Below are 15,000 nucleotides of genomic sequence, written 5' to 3'. Positions count from 1 at the left end.
TGATTAGTCTTTGGTTCTGGACAAATCACATTATCAACATATGATGTGGAATTTTGCTTATGAATTAGAGAAGCTTGTAATTGGATTATCCAGGATTAATGTACAATATGTTTTTTTTTTCACTTACTTATGAGAATGAGGGACTGGGGTATCCTTACTTTCATGACACATGGCCGACATTGAACATTAATGTCTTGTAGTCTAGCATCAAAAATTTACCAGTAAATCATTCTTTGAATAGTAATGTGTAAAGCAGACACTCCTGTTTTGCTTATATGAATTATAATTTCATGTTTTTATTACCCTCATAGTTTTGCTTTAAGTTACTGGCTATTTAACGTAGGGGTGAATTCTTGGTGTCTATAGAAATGGGAGATAATCACTTGAACATCTTATGTCTATGTCAGGGGATTATAGTATTAATGAATGCTCTTTGAAGAGGGTTATGTGATAACCCATTCATTAAATTTAGGGATCAACTTTCTTTTGCCAACAAGCTGTTATATCCTATGGTTCAACCAAAGGTGACTGCCTGTGTTATATGGAGAATCTAAACAGAATATCTAGTTTATATATTTTCAAAATCAAACAAAGGAATTCTTCACACCAGATACAACAGTCCTTGTTTCTTGTAGGAATGGACAAGTTATCCACATCAAGCTGATAAGCTATGTGAAAGTTGCATTCGCTTAATAGCTATTTGGGGTTTGGGCTTTATATACCACCAGTAACTGTCCACTTCTTCTTGAGCAACTTCTGTGTCTCCAAGAAAGTGAATGCTAAGTTTATCTGTTAACTGGATCCTTCTAGACAAACGCTCAATTTAGTGGCCCATAAATTAAACGGAAAAAAAATAGGTCTTTTCCAACTTTATGGAAATGAATATTGACTTATGTGTTTATATTTGAGTGGTGGTGAAGCTGCAATTTCACATATTCACTTTCCAGTAGACGAATGGTCAGAGCTGAAGTCCTTTAATAAATATTGCAAATATATTTTTTATTTATTGAAAGGTACGTTTTTTTTTTATTAGGACGTATTCACATTTAAAATCTTCCTTTCTACAGCTTATTGTAAAAATCTTAGGTCTTCATTACAATTGTCTTTAGTAATCAAACACACTTATAAATATAAATTTTGCCTAGTAAAGGTAGTTCAATAAATGTTGGGAAAATACCGTTACACGATAATTACATGACTGAAAGTATGTCATTAGTCCAGCATTTCCATAGTTTATTGCATGAAAAAATTTTGGTTTTGTGGGTATCTTTGCCATTTCAACCAGTACATCTAGTTGTATAGAGATAATTTGGTAGGATAACAAAGGTGACTGTGTTATATGCGAATCAATAAAAGAGAATATCTAGTTTATATTATTTTCCAAGTTACAAAGAGAAGTTTCTACACCAGATGCTACAGTCCCTGTTTGGTGGTAGGATGATATGTGAAAGTTCTTTCATTCTACTAGATATTGGGGCTTTTCGTGAGCTACCATTTTCCTTTCTGTGTAGGCAGTAGTAGACTATCCACTCTTTCATAAGCAACGTATGTCTGAGTGTTTTCCTTTCGTTAAAGAAATGATTGAAGAATACCACTAAAATTGTAATGGATAGTGTTCACGCTAATATCTGTTTAGTGGTGTGGTGTGTAATAGCTTCTTAATATTCTAATTTTTTCACCCCCAAACAGCACCCACAGGATAAAGACGAGAAGATAACTTTCTTCTTAAAATGTTACTTTGAGGACGTTTTTATATTTTTTACCAGGATACTGTTATGTACTCCTAGAATGTGAGTTTGTCTGTGTTAAACATGACTTTGCTTCGTACAACAACTCTTCATTTGCGCGAGGGCCACTAAAAGAAACTGCGATATATGAAAAATGTCCTGTTCCAACATTATAGAGATGATATGGCTTATAGGCTGAGGCTAATGTGAGCTCCCAAGTTTACCGATTATTCTATCTGCACTGCTTCTGAATCTTTTCCCATTATTCCTTTTTCCCCTCCAATTATTCATAGTATATATCTACCAATTCTTACTCAAATTTTAGTGGTGTTAATTAAAAAATATTTAAATCAATAAATGTCATGCAATGAACAATTATCAGCTGAGTATGCAGCTCTGTTCTCGTCACAACTAAGTTTAAGTGAACTTGATCTAGTTAAAGAAAATACAAGTCAGAACTAAACAATCTGAACCAAAATCAAGGTATTTTAACAGAAATCAAACAAGAACACAAATCCCCCCCCCAACAAAAGGAAACAAAGATAAGGACTATTACAAAAATCAGGATGTGAGGAATGTTTACAACACACTTAAATTAACACTTGAAATGATTTTCAAAGAAAAATGTGGTATAGAATTCTACAGGATAGACTACATTTACACACAAGTGCAATATAGTTAAACAACCTAGTCTTTTTAACTCCACTTAATTGTTAGAGTGGTAGTTACAATCGATTTATGGAGCATGTGTAGTCTTCAAATTGGTTGTTTTGAAATGGTTTGTAGCATATCTGCTATTCATTCTTTGTTGGGTCAATAACTCAAAATAACAGTTCAATCTCCTAACGCGTTGTAGCATCAATGTGTATGATGATGTCATTGTGCTTGTCTTTGCTATGAGCCACCACTTTTCGCGATCCAAATAACAACCTTGATTATCCTCCATTATGTTAATAGGTCATATTGTAAATCTTGTATCTCCTTTGAGTAGTCTCTTCACGCCATACTGCCTCTGCACTGATAAACTTAATACTACAGCTTCAGCCTCTGAAGTAACTTCTGTGTCCTCCAAAAATGATTAGGGTATAACTAAATATTAATTGACAACATTTTTTCACTAATATGTATGAGCAATGTGCATCTTTATAGCTTGTTATTATATAATTCACAGACTGCAGGAATATAAAGGTTGTCAAACATTGATTGAGATGAGGTTTGTTATAATTTGATGGGTTAACTTACAATTCTCACTTTGTATCTACAGAAATGGTAAGTTGCAAGGTCCTGAATAAAACGTGGACCTTGGTATGTAGTTTTCTCTATTGGATGCAACTGACAATTGAAATTAACGCTCCTAATTAAAACACACACAATGTAGCAAACAATTAATATTATTCCTTTTACATCAAGTACATTGAAGTTACTGGTTGGTAGTGCTTGCGTTACAAACTGTGATGTTTGGCTCCTGGTAAACAGACCCAACAAGAAAAACCATTTGCTAACTCTTCTTGATAGACTGGTAAAACTTGCAAGACAATCGGTACAAGGAGATGGAATGACTGCTTTCAGCCATGGTATCACCTTGGCCTGTAAAATACCAGCATGCATGCCACAACTCAATACAATTACATTATATGACACACCGGTATATTTATTCATTCATTTTGATGTTTTGTCTAAGACAATTATACATAATCTGAGCAACCTCTTGTTGCCATTTCCCAAATTTGCTCTGAAAAGCTGATTATCACCACGTGTACAAATGGCAATGTGTATATCAACCTAATACTTTGTGCCATTGTTGTCCCAATACACACAACTGTTTATGTGTGGACAACACACTTTTCATACAATGGGAATTAGACACCTCTTAAACAAACCTCCTAGCACTCTTTTCTACAAGGTGACAAGCACATTTAACATTTGTGTGTGCGCAAACACTTCCTCAGAGAAAGGTGTCACACCTCCTAAAAATGAAATGAACACTTCAAAACGACTGTGACCAGGAATGGTATATTGGAGTATGAATGTATAACAATTGAAAAAAAAGTCTATTACTATATGTTGAGTAAAAGTTTAACTGAGGTTGATGCCTTACCAATTGGATAATTGAGAATGGACAGCTTGCAAAATGAATAATAGTTCTTGGCATCCTGAGGATAACAAAATATTCAAATGAAAAAAGATGCCATCAAAGTAAGTCAGAATGCTTATCGATGTTAAACTCAAAAAGAATTTACAGTTGTCACTAAAAAACTAGGAAATCTTCGGTTCCCATTACGATAAAGTATGGTTTGAAAAAATATATTATTTTTGGCAATTTTGAATATGGGTAGTACCCTAAGGAAATACAAGTTCACTGAAATATTAACCACTTCGGCATCTATTTGTAACCATATGCAGTCAATCAACTCGGAAGAACTGATCAACAAAACATAAGACATGAAAGGTTCGGGCCTGCGAGATATTTTTACCAATTTCTTCCATCCCCGTAACTCCACCCTACAACAGGTACATGTTGAAATAAAGTTTATGTAAATAGTTTTGTCATTGAGACTGGGCTATCAGAGTTAGCTCAAATCCACTTAAGGATGCATCTTGGAATTTTATAATAGCAGTAATATATTATGTTTCCTTACTTAGACATTGCAGTAATGATAATATTGTTGTATTTTTTATGACCAAACATTTGTTGTGTTATCCCATAAAAGTAATCATTAATAGAAAGCTGGGAACTTTAAATGGTACATAACAAGGAGGTCTAAGAAATATGCAATGACACTTATCAATGCATCGCAGTTGGTTATGGTCATTACCTTATCAGTCATGTATATAATTATTGTGAACTTCTTTTAAGCTGAATGCCTAAGCAGGAAACTAGTCTATACTTATACAATCAGTAGGAGACTATTCTTTAAGGTGATTCATTCACATCCATTTCTTACTACATTCATAAAATGGCTTTTTGAGGGAAGTCTGTATAAAACAGCTGAAATTACTGGGTTTTTTTATAAAATACTAAAATGTGAGATGCAAAAGCTGAATAGTTCATTTTAAATTGTGCACATCTATGATAATGATGGCAAATCTTAATTATTTGTGAGTTATTGTTGTGGAAAAGAAGAATTAGAAATGAACAATCAGCATTTTCACACAATTCTACTGTGATTGCATAGAAACATGGTTTAGTCTATTAAATCAGTCACAACATGCTGTTGTCCTTGAGAGGAAGACTGACAAGTATTGACATATTCTGAATTGTTTTGGGTGAGATATTCTGTGTCCATGTGTTCTATAATACATTTCAATGAACAATTGGGGCTATCCCTAAATAGACAATGTTGCTGTGTGTGAAAGTGGAAGGAATATACAAAACATCACATGAAACTGTTTATGTTTTTTATGTTAATTTAGATATTATTCTTTGCAATCACTTTTATTGGCAGTGGATGGTTTAAGTTAAAATTATATGATTATATAAAATGTTGTAGTTTTATAATTGTTATTTTGGTTTTCTTCAAGAGCTACCTTGTTAAAAACATATAGGGAATATTAAAGGATGTTAAATTTAATGTATAGATAGTGGATAGGCAAATTAAATTATACAGCAATTTAAATATTTGACGTGAACTTAATTATATTGTTTTCTAGACATGGTTGGTTTTATTCAAAACAATGAACTCTATTGATTTGTTATAATATTTTAGTAAGCTACTGATTATAATGTTTATACAGATTTATATTGTTTAGTATCTTTTTATGGAAAAGGCTCTGTTAAAAGTAAAGATCAAAAGACAGATGATGATTGAGATAATTTGTTCAGGAAAAAGCATTTCTGCTTAATATGAGTTATGAGGTTAATTTTGGTAATGTACACAATAATATTTAAGTATATGCTATAATTAACATCAAAAAATTGAAGTGCCAATATGTAACTATATATATATAGATACACACACACACACTAAAGTGACTTCTACCAGGTGCATTCCTGTACATGGTAGAAGTCATTTTTCTTTATTTCAATGACAAATATTAAATTTTATATTTATTTCATATTGTAGTTATGCCTACAAAAAGCAAGAAACACTTGATGTCTTAGTGGTAGGTATGCAAATAGCAGTATGTTGTAAATTGTAAAAGATTGCCTTGGTAGATTTGAAAAGCTAGTTTACTATCAAATTTTAGAATTTAGATTGAAAAGTAATTTTGTCAAATTTCTTTGACTAATTTAGAGTATGTTATTTTGTTATTTAATTTATCTTCCTGGAATGAACATATCTTTTGCATGTTGCTGTAATGAGCAAAAAATACTGCTACTCTTCAATGATACTGTTCTAAATTTAATCGTCTCAAAGAACATTAATTTATTCCTCCTTTAATTGTCCCTTCAACCTCTGTCAACTATTACAATGAAAAATCAAGTTATAAAATAAGGCCATTCTGTTATTAACATGCTATATAATGACAACCATCATATTACACAAATGGAAGCAGAAAATTTATAATTTAATTAATGAAATGCAACATAATAAATACCTTTACTGTTGTTTCTTGGATAGGTGATCCAGAGAAATAAAAAAATCCTACATCAGATTGCTCTCTGATCCGTTTTATGCTGTGTACTACAGGATGCTATTGTTTAAAAAGTAACAAGTTAATTTAAAGTCATAATGAATTTGCGACAAAAACACTATAATTCAAAATAAATTGTTTGATAATACAGAGTGATTTGATTTTGCAGATTGATTTTTAACTATAACTTACTATGCTTCTTGTTACATAGTTTCTGATATTATCACAAAGTGATTGATATTTACTGTGTATTCTTTTGACAACTCTCCATATATTTTTATCTGTATAATCTTCATCTAGTCCCAGACTGCTACATCCCAAAACATCTGCTCACTTTGGGAAAGGGGCATGGGCAGTTGAGGACATCACTATCTGTCTACTAATTCCTAATAATGGTGATTAGTCGTTGACATGTAATATGGATGTCAAGTTTTCTATAAAGCATAATTATATGAAATTAAGTAATTATTACTCGCCCATTTTGTTTTATTCTAGGCTTATTACTACCTTCTGGTCTACTGTATTGTTGTACTGCTTGACATATACCTTATTTAGCTTCTATAGCAAGACAGTATGCTCATTATGAGACACTTGATGTGCTCAAATATTTTAATGTTGCTATAAAGTATTTCTTGTCAATTAATGCATTCTTATACTATTAAACTGTTTTATTTATAATTTATCATCTCATTATTTTAACAATTCTACATGTGCATTATACCAATTATTGTTATTATGACTGAAAGATTATATGTATTTATGTGTTCCTTTGAAAAAAATATTATGATATTGCTGTAAACTGATCTACCAGTGTGAGGAGATCTATCATCCCATCCAGTACTAATTTTTAATTAGCTGGATAAGTTGTATCCTAAGATGTATACATTTCCCTATATGTATAGTACTACATCAAGGTGTTGATCTTAAGTTGAGAGGTTAGACATAGGGTTGCAGGTTTAATGATGGCATCCTATCTCTTCGGAAGTATAGCTCCTAGGGGGAATGTCTCATGAGTTAGTCCTGTCAGCAAGGCTCTGCATGGTAGCTGAACTAGTAGAGCAATGACCAAAATTTGCCAAGGTTGTTGATTCAAGCCCGTTGGAGCTGTCATCACCTTTTTTGTACATTGTACTATCCATTTGTATTGGTATATAATAACATCATAATGACAAAATATTATGTTAACCTTTATGTTGTCATATGCCCACTATGACATGCTTTCAATTGAAAAATGCCATATGTCTCCTCATAAGACCATTCATATAATATGCTCAAAATAATTTTACATAGTAAGTTTGAGGTTAGCAAGCTAAGCGTATTGAACAGTTCAAATAGAACATTTTTTGGTGCTGTTAAAATGACAATTGTGAAATAATAGAAGATTTAATATATCAGTATGGTAAAAACTTGCTAGAGAAAGCTAAAAAATATATAGAATATTATTATATTTATGATATTGAAGCTCAGTTCTACCAAACCAAAAATTGGTCTGCATCTCGTGATCACATAAATACACTGCAAATTACATGAATACAATAATGAACATTAGTTGACATTTTTTGAACATTTTAAAGATGAAGGTTGAGGTTACACAGACTATAATACTGTGTACATATGTAAACTGTGAAGCAGATTTATTATCATTTAGCTGCAAGTTTTGAAAAGACATAATGATCCTTCTATACATTGTAATATTATTGTAACCTATCGTGTATTTGGTGAAAAAATGTTATGCTAGCAGAACAGTAATCTGTAAGTGTTACTTTAAACGTTTTGCAAATTGAAATTAATAAGAAAAATTAATAGTACATGATATTCTTTACGCTTAATGATATTTATTACGTATGTCATGCATGACTCAGTTTCAACATAAAGACAACTATCTGTCTCTTTTTCTTTTTTTTTTTCATTTTACTGTATGAAATGGAATGAATAATAAAAATAAACTTATGTGAACTATTTATCTATTATCATTTTATGACAGGTAGGACATAGTTTCAATCATGGGATTAGCATATCCCCTGATTGGATTATGGGGAAGTACCCACATAATAACAGTTTGAAAAGATGTCCTTTTCCAACATTATAGAGGTGATATTGGGCTAATTTGTTAATATTTGATTAGTCGACCTACAATTTCACTATGTTCACTTTTAGTATAGAAATGGTCAGCTGAAAACTCCTTGCTAAACATTACATAATTAAAATAATGTTATTAACACAACTATCCTCACATAATTTAGTACTTTCCTTACAGCATGTTGTGAAAAGGATGTGTTTTGTCTTCATACAATTGGATTTAGTAATCAACACAATTGTTAATAACAATTTTTGCTATTAAATGGATTTCAAGAAATGATGGAAAAGTACACCCTTTGAAACAATTGATTACATCCAAAATTTGAAAGTATCTTATTAATCTAAGCCATCATAATAGTTTGTTGCATTAAAATTTTTTGGGCCCTTTATCTTTCACAACAAACCTTGTATCCTACGTTGTGTAGAGACATTTGATATGATCAGCACACTGATCATGAAAAAGCATTTGTCATTTTAACTGAGGTCTTTGTTACCACAGCTTCATCAAGATCATGTAAGCCCAATTCTAAGTTGCTACAACACCAAATATACTAGTGTAACTCAATATGCATAAAGCCAACTAGTTGCATCTACACCCACATTGCTTATACACTCACTTTGCTAAAATAGTAATTGATTATGGGCTTCAATTGAAGCTATACTATTTGCAACTGAACCTAACCCAGTTATTTCAATTGAAATAGTATACCTGCCTCTCCCTAATAGTTTCAATTATTGGACATAAACTACAAAGACACTTTTTGGGCTTCTAGTTGGCTTTATACGTATTGAGTTAAATCAGTTTTGGCTTTGTGGTAATTCAATATGGCTTACGTCATATTGATGAAATTCTGGTAACGAAGACAAACAGTTGAAAAATGATTTTAAGTGCAAAGGTGACTGGGTTATATGAGAATCATAAACAGAATATCTAGTTTATATATTTTCATTGTTACAAAGAGAATCCTTACACACATATACAACAGTCCTGTTTGTGGGATGGAATGGCAAGTTCCTCCTTGACCAAGTCTAATAGCTGTTCAAAGGTTGGTATTGCTTACTAACGGTTTGCATGGGCTATTGGCTAGCTATCATTTACCTCTATATACTACTGTATACTATCCGCTTTTCATGATCAAACTTCTGTATCCCAAGAAATGACTACTGAAGAGCAGTATTAAATGTTAATTGACAACTTTTTACACTCATATCTATGAGTATGTGGATGTTAATAGCTTGTTAATATCCTATTCACAAGCACCTGCAGGAATAATTGATTGGGAATATAACTCTCTTCTTAAACATTACTTTGAGAACTTCTCAATATTTTCCATGCTATTATCAGGTCTACATGAATGCTGAGTTTTTCTGTAACTTGACTTTGCTTCCTAGACAACCTCTCATTTGCTGAGTGTCCATAGATTAAATTGAACATATGAAAAAAAGTCCTTTGCAGCTTTATAGAGATGATATATCTTCTTCTTATATCTTACTGCTTTCTTTTAGGTTAACATAATTGGAATTAGCCATTTAGGTCTCGTAGGACAAAAATCTATAACACAGACAAAGTTTCGAAAGAAAGTTTAATTATTTTGTCATAGGACAATTTTTGGGGGGAGGGGCGGAATTTTTCGTGACACAGCTTACTTCGCACTAATTGTTAAGTGGTTACATCATAGCAGACTTCTGATAAGAAGTGAGCTGTGATATCATGCACTTCATTGTGTCTAGTTGAAGTTAAGGAAAAGCACCCATAGCTACAACTAAGTGAGTGTTCTATAGTAAATTCTTTAGGTCTTCATCCATACTTCAGGCATAAGCATATCTGAATGATCCCTTATAAAGAGCGAATTCATATTCTAAATTGGGAGAGTTGACAGCCCAGGATGACACACTTTCTCACTACCTAGCTAGCACGATAAACATTTCTAAAACTAGAGTAACTCAATATGTATAAAGCCAGTTAGAACCCAAACTTAAATAATCTTTGTAGTTTATTGCCCAAAGATGAAACCATGAAGAAGAGATGGATATTGTTTCAACTTGGTTACTGAGTTGATATGGTATGTGATTATAATCTGGCTTCTATTTGGCTTTATACATGTTAAATTAGACTAATTTTGGCTTTGTGGTAATCATTTATTGGGTTTACATAGCATTGATGAAGCTATGGTGACAAAGACCTTAGCTTGAAGTGTTAACATTTTGCAAGTTGAAATGACAAAAATCCTTTTTTAAATAAGCAAACTTTTGGTGTGAGAAGTGTAAAACTATAATTATTATTATTGTACCTTTTATATTGTAACTTATGAGTGTATTTGGAAGAAATGTGTGATGTTAACATTTTGCAACTTGAAATTTAATAATGAAAATATTTGTTACATAATATTATATCATAATACAGAGCAATATTATGCACAAACGTTAACCTTTTGTCAATGCTTGTTATTATCATACTAATGTATGTTGTGTACAACTCAGTTCAGCATTACAACAAAATGTCTCTCTCTTTCATTTACTGCTATTTGTTGTTGTCTTTGGCTGGCATCAAAGTACTTAAGTATCAGTTAAAGATAAAATTTTACCCTGTGTCCCGTTAAGTACCAAATAAAAGGACAATTAATATAGAATGAGTAATAGAAATAATAGTATGTGATCCATTTGACTATTATCATTTTATGACAGGTAGGACATTGTTTCAATCATGTGGATTAGGATATCACCTGGTTAGATTATTAAGTACCCAAATAATAACAATCTTTCACTGCTTATATCAGTATGTTATTACATATACACTGTAAAAATAAATGTTACTTAAACAAATAGTTTGTACTTATGGGGTTTATAACTTTGTAATGTAGAATATATGTGAATTACTCATTGTATAATTTGTTGGTTGTTGGTATGTAAAAATACAACATACCAACAAATTATACAATGATACTAAATACTTAAAAGTCATAATGAAGCCATTACTAAGTATTATATCATATAGCTGGCTTAGTTCTTCCTTACTGCTTAACAATGGTTGGTGCTATTGCTTGATGACAGCTGTAGTATCGACATTCAGGTGGTGGAGATACAGGAAAAGCTTCAATTGTAATATTCTCTTTAACAAAGCCAGCCTCAAGTAAATATGGTAGTTGTGTTTCTTGAAACAATTTTTCAATATCTGAGTATTTTCCTGTTTTCATAAGCTCATCTGCGGAACCTCAGGTTACAATAGGTTAGTATTCCACCAGTTTTAAAAGACGGTAACCGTGTCCTTGATGAAATCAAAAAGTGAGTGTGAAACGTTTCTTCAGATAATGCATATGCATCATACAGTATCCCATCAAATGTGCCATCTGGTAGAGTAGGAGCAATGTCTTGCCAGAGACCTCTAAGACATTGTACTGGACGTGGTGCAGTAGAAGACCATTTCTCGAGTTGATCAAATACTATATGTTGCCTTCAATTATGACGTGTTCATCAATATCGAATGATTGTATTCTCGAGGCTGATATAGATAAACCGAAGCCCACTTCCAAAACTCTTCCACTCGACTAGTGACTATTTCAGCTAGCTATACATTAAAGGTGTCTCCCAGCGTTCCATCACTGGTTTGCAAAATATCATCAAATGGTTCATTACATCTGTAAAAATCGCCTCGGCTTGTTCCAGTCTTTCGTATAATTTTCACCTTTTTTAAATATCTTTTCGTATTCCATTTGATTTTTCTGCAAACTACAAGCTATATAGACGTTACAGCCAATGTAACAAACATTAATCTGATGATGATAAGCACCGACAACTACTGTCTGGAAAAGGAATGGTTCTATATTCTAATTCATGTTACTTAAACAAACAGGATACGGAAGTGTTCACTGCATTGCAGTGGCTTGCTTAGTAGTTAGGTTTGGACAAACTGTCCTAGCATGGAACCCCAAATGCGACCAAAATAAATGATTCAATAATCAATTTTGAGTCGATTACGAATCGATTATTGAATGTTTATTTTTGTCGCTTTTCATATCCTAACACTAACGAGAACTATACTAAAGTTGCTGACACTTGAAGCAGAAATAGTTAATTAATTGCACTGGGCAGGGCATTTTTTTTCCTAACCGGAAACATACTGTTTGTCCTAATTTTATTAATTTCTATTACCTGACAGTGCGAAACGTACACATCGAAGCAGAATTTCTTACAAAGTTAAAAGAACCAAACTCATTTCTAATGATCAACCTGTTTGTCTGTATATTTTTATTTTTGATGCATTATGAAATGTTTATGAAAAATTAATGTAGAGAGTTGATTTGAATGTTCATTTGTAATAAATATCCTTTTAAATGATACTTTTGGGACTCTAGCTTCTTATAGCAAACTTCAACATTAAAATATTTACACATTAATGGTATCAACTATCAAGGAATCAAACTAAATATGTTTAAGTAAATGTGACTCTGTAATGAATTAATTTGTTATTAAATTACAATGATATATATATATATATATATATATATATATATTATATATCTATATATAATATAACTGAATAATATGAAATTATAACGCAACAATTACAGAATACTAACTAACTCAATAAAGTTAAATCACTTCTTAAAATACTGTTTGTTTGCTAAAATAGCTTAATCTGATTGGTTCCTTGCGTCAGTTTGCATCGGCAACTGACGCTTGGGCAATTCTGATTAGTGGTTTCTGGTTTCCCCGGAAACCAATTTTAGGGACCCGGCCCCTTTTCAAATCAAAAGTCATCACATTTTCTTCATTCCCTCATGTGCACAACACCTTCCAAAGATTCCTTCTTTGATAACGAGTCAGCATTTCATTAGACCTTCCTTTATGATGATGTACAATGAAAATGATAAGGTTGAATGTTAGGCTCCATCTTGTTAAACATCCAGTTAAATTTCGAATTTTAATTCAGCTGAGTAACACTGGTTCTTTGATCAACTTTTGTTTGAGAGTCTTGAAGGCCTGTGACACTCTTTTGTCCACTCCACTTTATCTGGCAGTGACTTTCAAGTTAGATCTGTCAGTGGTTTTGCAACGGTGGCCATAATGTGCTACAAAGCATTGATAGTACCAGTTCAACCCCGGAATGAAGTGTACTGCTTTTTAGTGACTGGTCATGGAAAATCCAGTACTGCTTTACTTTTCCCTGTTCTGTGTGTGTGTGACACCTTTGCCGATAGTATGACTCAGATACATAGAGTCGAAGATCAATGGACGGACAAATCTATTCTCGGACACTTTTTCTTCTAAAAATTTGAAGACAGCTTATTGCTTCCGTACAATGTGGCTCTTGGTTATGCTCAAGAATACACTTCCTTGCCACAGTTTCCAAACTAAACTCCGTGTTTGAATGAGCTCCGTTTTTGGTGCTTGTACGGACTTAAATGTATTTGCGGACACGTGGTATGTTTTGGCGGACAACACAACCTCAAGTTTAAACGTTAGCTAGGAGTTTTTCTGTCAGTTTCTGAGTCTTTCTCTTTCTATCAACTAAAATCTACCAAGTTAAACCCTTATCCAGGACTCTCTATTTCGTATAAACTATTGTGGAAAGAATCAAACATGTTAATTTGTGATAATGTATAGATGTCCATGTGGAAGACTTGATGGCTTGAGCTATGTGTTAGCATACCTTAGTCAACCCTGGCCATTTTAGTGATTAGTAAATATGTCTGTAATACAGAGTCAGTTCACTTTTTTAATAATAAGAGGTGTTGTACTAAGGATTAATTAGCTGTTGACTTTTATGACTAACTTTACTATAAGTAGGTAAACCATGGATAGATATTTTGAAGTATTAATAATCTGAGTGAAATAAACTTTTAAATGATAATCAATTAATTATATGACAATATATTTGTGTTATACCTTTGAGAAAAAAAAGATAAAAGTCATCCGTAAACACTAAAATAGGTCATAGACCATGTATTATACTGTAGTATGATGTTATAGTCACAAGATAGGAGGAGGGTAGGCAGTAACATGTTAAAGCAACGTCATTATTTGATAGGAGATGAGTATATGAGGTGCGTATCAAATCTGATAGGATCAAAGGCTACAAATATTTTGCAGTATAGATGTTATATCACATGTAGTCATTGGGAAGATAGTTTTGTTTGTAGTAGAGAAGAGTTACCTAAAAATACTAGTAGAATATTGCCTACTTATTTGTTTTTCATTGGTTTATGAATTTCGAATGGTAGCCACTAAAGGCTAAAATCTTTCTTCTTTTACAAACTAGGAGTCCTAAAAGCTGGACAATTGTTGAAAAACTTGAAAAAGATTATTGAAAACCAATAAATTTTTGTTTAATGGGGCTGAGACAATTAAGTTTGAAACATGCAAGCCTTTTTAATGCCCCTGCATGAGTTATTTTTCTTGTTTATATGATTTATTTTTATAGTTACATTTAAAGCTGGTATCCTCTGGAGGAAAAAAAAGCCAAGGGGCAAACAAGCGGTGGAGGAGACCAGTTAGTATGCAGAAAGGCGTAAAGGGGATTTATCTTAGAAAGCTGCTGAAAGTAATGGCCAACAACATTGGGATGGTGTTGGAATGTTCTTTTGGTGCTCCAGGGACCCCAATACCTAAATGACTTGGA

The 15,000-nt window shown here is 32.4% G+C and overlaps 1 pseudogene; it reads right to left on the bottom strand.

Annotated features, from left to right (window-relative positions):
* Positions 1–11,392: 11,392 nt before the first annotated feature.
* On the bottom strand, positions 11,393–12,011 carry LOC121366851 (annotated as a pseudogene).
* Between the last annotated feature and the right edge of the window lie 2,989 nt (positions 12,012–15,000).

The sequence above is a fragment of the Gigantopelta aegis genome, unplaced genomic scaffold (assembly GCF_016097555.1).
Source record: "Gigantopelta aegis isolate Gae_Host unplaced genomic scaffold, Gae_host_genome ctg7456_pilon_pilon:::debris, whole genome shotgun sequence".
Taxonomy (NCBI): Eukaryota; Metazoa; Mollusca; class Gastropoda; order Neomphalida; family Peltospiridae; genus Gigantopelta; species Gigantopelta aegis.
This window is presented reverse-complemented; position numbering and strand designations above follow the sequence as displayed.